Source organism: Gossypium arboreum, chromosome 13 (assembly GCF_025698485.1).
Source record: "Gossypium arboreum isolate Shixiya-1 chromosome 13, ASM2569848v2, whole genome shotgun sequence".
Taxonomy (NCBI): Eukaryota; Viridiplantae; Streptophyta; class Magnoliopsida; order Malvales; family Malvaceae; genus Gossypium; species Gossypium arboreum.
Genome location: NC_069082.1, coordinates 36,834,406 through 36,844,921, shown reverse-complemented (window position 1 = coordinate 36,844,921; position 10,516 = coordinate 36,834,406).

Below are 10,516 nucleotides of genomic sequence, written 5' to 3'. Positions count from 1 at the left end.
CGATAATTATGTAAATCGGGGTAAAATGGTAATTATGTAAATTAGGGTAAAACGATAATTCTATAAATCGAGGTAAAATAGTAATTCAGAACCGAGGGTAAAACGGTAATTACAGAATCGAGAGTAAAACGGTAATTTTACAAATCGAGGTAAAACAACAATTCTATAAACCGAGGGTAAAACGGTAATTTCAGAATCGGAATACTTTGGTAATTTTACAAGTCGAGGGCATTTCAAGAATTCAGTAAACTAAAGTATTCTAAACATGGATAACAATACGAATGGGCCTAAAACCTATTCTCGGCCCAAATGGGCCCACACGCTCAGTGACCCTTTTAGCCCAAACCTAGCCACGATATGCGATTCACCTAGCCTAGTCCAATATTTACTACACAATCAAACAACTTATCCAATTGGGCCGTAGGCCCATTGGGCCCATATGGCCCCTTTCTACCATCGCGTCCAAGTAGCCATCCAACAACAAGAGTAGTGATAAATACACACCTGATAGGAGACTGGAGTTAATCCGCGCTCCGAGCACTTCTAGCCGATGCCCAACCCAAATGAGCACGCCATAACGTGAAAGGGATCAGCCAAGAAAGGTACATTTGCTCTCCTCATAGTTCTCTCTATTTAAAGCCAGCTTCGCATCCACTCCTATGTTAGCTTACCGATGTGGGATCCCTCCATCTTCAGAGTTTAAATTCAACACCAACTCTTGCCATCCCCACATAGCAAAATAATAAACCTTTGCATGCCAAGGGATTCGAACCAAAGTCCTCCTATATGCCAACTCACGCCATCACCACTAGGCCACCAACTCATTTGTGTCATAAATCCAACACATTAAACTTTAAACTGCACCTACTTGCTTCTAGATTTATTGAAAAGAAAACCAAAATATATTGCAAGAGCCAAGATTTGAACCTTGGACCCTTGCTTCCCTATGGCGCCACTTCCTTGTCCCTAAGTGGCATCACCTTGCCACTACACCACACTCCTTTTGTGTCACAATTTCTCCAACAATATTCTTAAGGCCTACCTACTACACCTGTGGTTTGATCTACCTTAAATTTTTACTAGAGTCCGTGTTTGAACCCAAGACTTCTCCAACACTTCTCAAAGACACTTAACCGCTAAAACAAACCTTCATTAACAAAATTTACATGCACAACAAAATATTAAAAGCTGCCTTCAACCGCTCTCATGCTCAAGGCCCAAAACTTCTAGGCCCAAATTTAGGGTGTTACAACTCTACCTCCCTTAAAGAAATTTCGTCCTCGAAATTTCCATTTAACAGGGTAGTCATCTAACATCTACCCCACTACGCTACCGCTGCGCACTCTAATCCTACTATCACTATCCCGGTGCTAGCTCTAGCAACCCTTTCCAAAATCTTAACATCACTTGAGACAAAGCGTCATCCCCTGCGGCCCGATCATACGACCCATTTTCATTAACCGGTGGTGGTCGTGCCCCACCAGCTGGCATGTGTTCAGATGACGTAGATCCAGCTTAAGTGCTACCTCGGCCTCGACCACAGCCTCTTCCTCGAGTAGCCCTTGAACTCATAACGATTTATCGACATTTAATTTTATGACATTAGTTTATCGCTTCCACTATTTATTACGAAATGTCTTATGAAAAGATAAAGTTTGAGTTATTTTCGCAAGAATCACAATTTAGCTACGGTCTCAGCTTTGTAGCCCTAATACTACCTTATCAATAGCACTATCTCTAAGGCTCAAGACTATCTATAGTATTATTTCCAAATCGATTTCATATAAATATTTAAAGCGAAAAAGAACACTTACAGACTTGGTGCCGGGGATTCAGTGTGCCACTTCTTTATCAGTCCATAAAAACCCATGTTTTTGTTTACCGAAAATAAAAAGATTTCATTTGAAAACACTTTTTTTTTAAAACTATTGATTTAACCCCGTTTAACAAATAGAAAAACTTGAACATCTTCGAAAAACTTACTATTTCCAAAAATACCCTTCTTAGGCCTAAGTTTTTGAAAAGATTTTCGGACCCGATCCACAGCCGAGTTGTTGCAACCTAGGCTCTGATACCACTAAATGTAACACCCCAAACCCGGCCTGGACGTTATGACCGGATCTGATACGCCACATTGATGCGTTCAAAACATTTCGTATTACTTAGTTTGGAAAAGCTGAGTTGGTGTTGTAAAAGACACTTTTAAAAGTAGGTTAAAGTGAATGGAAGCTACGTACCAGGTAGGAAACCAGGAAGAAGAGGAGGTGAGTCCGTCGGACTACTTAAGTACCAAGCTCTCTCTTCGGATCCAATCCTAGACATGCACACCGCTATTGCCACACTCTAACATCTCGTATAATTTTGAGAAAACCGTTTGATTATGACCAGCTTAAGAAAATGATTAAGGTTGCAAATCATTTGCTTAAAATATTTATTTTTCTTGGGAAAACATTTACTTTGCGGAAACTTTGCGCGTCATCGTGATCTTTTAAAACAAGTAGATTTTATAAAACGAACCCTAGTGCTAACCAGTTTAATAATCCCCAAATAAAAACAATTAAAAAGAACGGCCTTATTACAACTTTTAGCATAATAAAAATAAAATAATCCAAATTAAAAGCTAAACTTATTTAAAATCGGAAATCAATCTTCATGGCCACTCTGAATCCCGCCTAGCTTCAAGTCCACCAATTCTAGGGCTCACCTGCAAGGATGGAAGAGGAAGGGGGTGAGTTTGGGAAAACTCAGTGTATACAGAAACCCATCCAAAGCCCAATTCAGCTCGAGCCCATTGGGCTTAAGCCCTATTCAGATAACAGTACACAGTAGGCCGAAGCCCTTTTCAAAATATAGTAGCAAGGCCTTAGCCCCTTTTTACATAACGGTGTGGCCCACAGGTCCAGTTCAGTAACATGAGTAACAACAGTAATAATGAATACAAGCCCATCCGGGAGACTACTCAACCCACCAACCGCTACACCGCCTGTACCAACCCTACACACCATGTGGGGAATATCTCAACCCACCCACCCACACACACACGTTGCAACAGAACACTCAAATTTCATTCGATTGAGGCAAAGCCTCCGAAGACGTGGATGAACCACTTTCAAGACTTCCTCCATTAATACCCCAATCCCATGCAATGATATTAATAAATGCATATCATGCAAAATACAAGAGTAATCAATCAAGCGACCCAATTTAAAACCCTAGGGGTATATCGGTAATTTTGCTCTTTAGGGTAATTTCGTGATCTACGCTCATGCACAAGCTAATTCAGAATTTTTATCAGTTTTATGCAATTTGATTCCACCATCTACCTAACAGCTAATTTGCCCATCTCTTACCCATGTTGGTCCGTAAGCCCATTGGGCCCGCTTTTGGCCCATCGAGCCCTTTTTCCAAATACGCTAAAACGTCACGCTGAACGTGCTTACCACCTTGCGGTGCCAGATCTAACAATTACTCTATGACTTGAGAGCATTCACATACTTACATGACCATGAAATGCCGGAATTTGGCATTTTGGCTTTTTAAATTGAACTAAGAAAGGGTGTTCGATACACACCGTTATGGGTTGAAGTTGAAACGTTTCCAAAATCAATCGCCTCGATAACCACCACCGCCACTCAAACTTAACTAATCCAATATCAATATATGTAAATCCTAAGCACATCACCATACGGAACATAAGGGCATATTCGTCATTTTACCATACAGGGTATTTTGGTAGTTTTACAAATTGAGGGTATTATGGTAATTTCACAAACCAAGGGTATTTTAGTAATTTTGTAAATCGAGGGTAAAACAAAGAATTACAGTAAATCAAGGGTAAAATAGTAATTACAGAAATCGAGGTAAAACGATAATTATGTAAATCGGGGTAAAATGGTAATTATGTAAATTAGGGGCAAAACGGTAATTTTATAAATCGAGGTAAAATAGTAATTTTAAACCGAGGTAAAACGGTAATTCAGTAAATCGAGGGTAAAACGGTAATTTTACAAATCGAGGTAAAACAAGAATTCTATAAACCGAGGGTAAAACAGTAATTACAGTAAATCGGAGTACTTTGGTAATTTTACAAGTCGAGGGCATTACGAGAATTGGTAAACTAAAGTATTCTAAACATGGATAACAATACGAATGGGCCTAAAGCCTATTCTCGGCCCAAATGGGCCCACACGCTCGTGTGGCCCTTTAACCCAAACCTAACCACGATATGCGATTCACCTAGCCTAGTCCAATATTTACTACACAAATAAACAACTTATCCAATTGGGCCGTAGGCCCATTGGGCCCATATGGCCCCTTTCGCCCATCGCGCCCAAGTAGCCATCCAACAACAAGAGTAGTGATAAATACACACCGATAGGAGATGGAGTTAATCCGCGCCCGAGCACTTCTAGCCGATGCCCAACCCAAACGAGCACGCCATAACGCGAAGGGATCACCAAGAAAGGTACCTTTGCTCTCCTCATAGTTCTCTCTATTTAAAGCCGACAGATCCACTCCTATGTTAGCTTACCGATGTGGGATCCCTCCATCTTCAGAGTTTAAATTCAACACCAACTCTTGCCATCCCAACATAGCAAAATAATCAACCTTTGCATGCCAAGGGATTCGAACCAAAGTCCTCCTATATGCCAACTCACGCCATCACCACTAGGCCACCAACTCATTTGTGTCATAAATCCAACACATTAAACTTTAAACTGCACCTACTTGCTTCTAGATTTATTGAAAAGAAAAACCAAAATATATTGCAAGAGCCAAGACTTGAACCTTGGACCCCTTGCTTCCCCTATGGCGTCACTTCCTTGTCCCTAAGTGGCGTCACCTTGCCACTACACCACACTCCTTTTGTGTCACAATTTCTCCAACAATATTCTTAAGGCCTACCTACTACACCCGTGGTTTGATCTACCTTAAATTTTTACTAGAGTCCAGTTTGAACCCAAGACTTCTCCAACACTTCTCAAAGACACTTAACCACTAAAACAAGCCTTCATTAACAAAATTTACATGCACAACAAAATATTAAAAGCTGCCTTCAACCGCTCCCATGCTCAAGGCCCAAAACTTCTAGGCCAAAATTTAGGGTGTTACATTATTTTTATTCTCTAACATCTATCTTTGTACATTGAGGGCAATGTACATCTTAAGTGTGGGGGGATATTTATTTCACTATCAGAAAAAAAATCCCTGAATAATCACCTTGTTCTCATGAAAAACTCTCATATCATATTTAGGATAAATTTTAATTGATTTATGATTTTGATTGATATATCTTGAATTAAAACATAGAGATTTATGCATTGATCATTTAAACTTTAAGACATTAGAGAATCAAGCATGATAAGTTGATTTTTAAGAAATTAAAATTATAGATTGTTTCCCCAAGTCTAGGTATTACTTTGAATTAGAATTTACGAGTCTAAACATCAAAAAGCCATAATTTTTTGTGAGATTTTTGAGCCTTTTGAGCATCTATTCATCTTTTCATGCTCACTTTTATTATTGCTTTGAGTGCGTCAGTATTGAACTGTTATTCTAGAACTTGCTTGATTATGCATGTCGAGACCACACCATTTGATTTGATATATCAAAATGATTAAGGCACTTAGGATTAACCCACTCATGCCATGAAAAGCCTACCTCCACGATTAACCCCTAGTAAACCCCCTTGAGCCCAACAAACCAATTCTTGTACTACCCTTAATATTAATCTTTAACCCATTATTGTTGAAATCCCCTAAATTAATCCCCATTTTTGTCGAGATTTGAGTTGAATGGATTACCTAGCTATGTTTTGTCCTGATATTTAGTCTATATTATTTAACTTGTTCCTAAAAAAAAACTATGTATACATATTTGTAATTTCATATTCTGAGAAAAGCTCTGCTATACGCAAGTGAAGATTAACTCTTTTTTTTTCTAGTTAAGGCAACTTTTCAACTCAATCTTGATTCTAACCCTTTCTTTCAGCTTGTGACCACACCCCCTAACCAAGCCTCGTTACAACCTTCTAAAGACCTTTTGATTGATGTATCATCTTAAAATTATAGTGGTGGAGATTTGATTTTCATGCAAGCCTATGATAATGACTTTTCATTATTGACTATTGAGTGCTTCATTTATTGTCCTTAAACACCTCGAGTGATTTGAGTAAATCTTTAGTGAGGATGTGAAACCCTCTGATATTCTAAATCAAAGGTAATTACTTAGATGCGGAGAGACACCTATGTTTGCATGATTAAATACTCAACTTGGAATGTTTGAAACTTTTATGTTCCTTTAGTTGGATTCTCAATATATGATTACCTATGGATTGTTTTGAGATATTATCGATAAAAATTATAAGTTAAGGAGAATTTATTTTGATTATGAGTTGAGGATTTTGCTTGAGGACAAGCAAATGCTTAAGTGTAGGGGTATTTGATAAACCATAAATTATACATATATTTACCCCATGTTTAAAGCATTTTATAGATGTTTTATCATTAGAAATGGTAAATTTGATACTCTTAATGCTTTAATTTCATGTTTTGTACTCAGGAGAGCACTAAGAGTCAAAATGAGTCAAAAACGAGCCAAAAAAAGAACAAAACGGACCAAATCGAGAAGATGACACGGCTTAAGCCTTGCCACACGGACGGCTCACACGCCTATGTCTTTCAAGGATGTCGATCAAGGCTTTCACGATTCACACAGCCTGTCCATTGACCCACACGGCCGTGTGTAATTTAACAGATCAAACACGGCTTGGCAATCAAGTCACATGGCCGTGCCACACGGAAATGTTCCTGCCGAGCCCAAGTTAAGTCCAATTCAGAAAAGGCCACTTTTGAGGGTTTTTAGGCATTCCAAAGCTTATAAATACACACTAGAGGAGGAGGAAAAGGAGGACGGAGAAGGAAGGTAAGGAATTACCCTAAGGAAGTCGATTGATCCATCTCAGAAGCCGGATTCATCATCAAGACTGAAGATCTCTCCTTAATTTCCTTTCAGAAGTTTTGGGTTTTCTTTATGTTCTGTATTCTTTTTTTTTTCTGAGATGTTTTCTTATTTAGTTATAAACTAAATCCCTTAAATACCTAAGGGGAATGAAACCTAAGACAAATCTTGTTATTATTTTCTGAATCGTATGATGAATATTTAAGTTGTTCTTAATTATGTGTACTGAATTCTTGTTTTGATATCCCAGGATACTGATTCAAGACATACTCTTATTCAGAGGAGGAATAGAACCTGTCTAAGAGTACTTTTGTCATAATTAAGCGGAGTTGATTGCGCGCCTAGAAATAGGGTGACAAGATTTTGCCAGATTAGGGTGAAACCTAATAAGGGGATCCATAGATCGATTAATGTAACCCTAGAGTGTTAATTAGAGAAAAGTCTCAGTTATTCAATTTAGGGATTAGATGTTATTAGTCTTGAAGAGGGATAATAACATAACTTAGGGGTTTCTACGAAACAAGTTGAATGAATACATTGTCTGGTTCAGAGCCAGAATAACAAGTAAAGTCTAGGTAGATTTTTCCTTAGGTATTGTCTTCATTCAATCGATTTTCCCAAAAGTAATTCCCCAATTGTTTTTTCTCTGTGTGTTCTTAGTTTAATTAGTTAATTAAAACAAAACCTCATTAATTTTTACGCTAGATAATAAAAAGATAGTTATTACTAGTACTTTTGGTTCCCTTAGGTACAATATCCCGATCTTGCCATTACTATACTATTGTTCGATAGGTGCGCTTGCTTTTTCGTCGTAATAATAGTTAGTCTAGGTTTGATGTTCATTATAAATATTTATTACTTTTTACGAATCATGCGATCAATATTCCTCGATAGTCGGTACCATATCCACTTCATTGAACATAAAACACCCATAAGTGGGATTCCAAAAACGTACCGTGGCCTTCAACAGGGCATGTTTAACGAACAGAAGGTGTGCTACATCACCATACTTGTCCCAAAAGCATGTTTTCTTAACCTCCTCTCATAATTTTCATATTCCCTTTAACTCATCTTCTCAATTCCTCTTACAGTCCATGCGAACTATCTGAGGCAGGGTCAAGTCAAAACCAGCTATCTGGTAATCACCTTCTCTACTTTGAGTATCCTCAGCCATTCTCGCTATTATCCTTATATTTTTTACCCCATGTTGAATCTTCTTGAAGTGTGTTCATGTCGAATATTGATGCGACACTGTGCCCGAGATATTTAAATGATGCATGAATTATACGATGGAGAGACACATACACAAGAAAAACAAAGTCAGTAAAAAATAAAGTCAAATGAAAAAAATACGAAATTAAATAAGAAATCATTTTGAACAAATTCAAACACAAAACATACGAATAAATGCTCATGATGTAACAACCCGTTTTTAGTCAAATCAGAATAATGGTTTCGGAACCACAAATCTGAGGTTAAAATATTTATTTTATTATTATTTTAATATTTACAGTGTGATATTATGTTGGTTTCAAAATTTCGTTAAGAAATTTTATCGTTTGAATGTTTAATGCGGTAAAAAAGACTAAATCGTGTAAGGCACAAAATTAGGGTTCTATATGTTAAAGGTGTTAAATAGTTATGGAAAGGTGTTAAATAGTTATGGAACCTTAATGTAAAGGTCTTTATGTTGTAATTATACCATTATTAGTTTGAGTGGACAAATATGGATAAGTATTAAATGATTTTTAAGTAAAATCAATATGGTTAGTTTAGTAAATTTGTAATTAAAAGTAAAATAAAATAAAACAAAGGTTGTATCATCTTCAACCTTGAGTTCTTCCACTAAAATATAAGAAAAAAAAGAAACTAGGGCTTTCAAACATTCGGTCATTGCATAGCTTAATTGGTAAGTGATTTTGACTCGGTTTTTAATGATTTCTATGTTTTTGCGATCGTTACAACTAGTACTAGCTAGCCCAGGGACTATTTTGCAAAATTGTTAAAGATTTTAGATGTTTCCATTGATGAAATAGCACGTGTTTTGAAGTTTCTTGATAGACTATGAATGCTTGTTGATAGATATACAAGTTTTGTTAAGTGATATTTAGTGCAAATGCAAAATAGGGATTAAATTGAGCAATGATAAAACTTTGTGGTTGAAATGTGAAATAAATGAAAAATATGGGATGCTAAGGGCATATTAGTAATTCGGCTAAGCATGGGTGTCTTGAAATTTGCATGAATTTGTGATTTTGTGTAATAAGGACTATAATTGTAAAGATGTGAAAGTTTAGGGGAAAATGTGTAAAATAGCCCTAATGTTTAATTTGGACTAAATTGAATAAATAAATGATTTAATAAGTTAATTTTGAATATATTTAGATCAAGAAAAGTGGAATTTGGATCTAGATCGAGGGAAAACTAAAGTTATCGACTAATAGACTTATTTTGTCATTTCTACAATCGAGGTAAGTTCATATGTGATAAATTTCAATATAAATGTATTTCATATGCTTTGATATTGCATAAATTGTGAATATGAGACTGTAGACATGAACGATAGTGATTTGACGATGATTCGATATTCGAGATCCGGGTTGAACCTTAGGAATAGTTTAGGATGCTAGTGACATGTCATTAGGGGTGAGTTGGTTTCTAGCCATGATATAGCATGGGTGTGAGTTATACTGATTTGGCTTTGGGCCATGCATATCGGCTGATTTGGCTTCAGGCCATGCATATCTGCTAATTTGGCTTCAGGCCATGATATCATTATTTTCGAAGATAAGTTATCTTGATTTGGCTATGGGCCACGGTATAAATACTTATCGCGTAAGAACCTTGAGTATCTGACTTCTATTCCAAATAGTTCAATGGGTAAATGAAAAACGAGAATGTGTATGAGATTGATACGTGATAGTACAGGTATGTGCATAAACTATGTTAGCGTTGAATTGAAGAAATGATGATGAATGTATATAATTTTGAAAGGTTTGTTAGCTAATGTAGGTTTCATATTGGTGTATTAAAATTGTTGAATTATGTTTATGTGATAGTATTAAGTTTATTTCGTACGAGCTTACTAAGCTTTATAGCTTACATCATTCATTTTTCTATGTTTTATAGTGAATTAAAAGCTAGCAAGGATTCAGGAATCGTCAGCGATCACTTCACACTATCCACCTATCATTTTGATACCTATGAACTTTGGTATTTAAGTATATGGCATGTATAGGCATTTTGAGTCATTTAGATTATGAATTGACAATGATCTTGGATATTTATATTGTCTTGTAAATATATACGTTTTGGTTTGTAAATTTAGCCATAAGAGTTGGCTTAATTTGGTGAATTTGGTTATGTGCATAAATGTGCATATATGGTTGATATTTTGAGTTCATGGATGGATATCTGAATGGCTTATATTATAAGGCTTGTGGATATTGATATACTAAATGTTATATGGTTGATATTTGATTGGAATTGTGCTTATGATTTGGTACAAAATGATGAATGTTTGGTAAAGGCTTGGTTAATTGATTTGTATATGTGT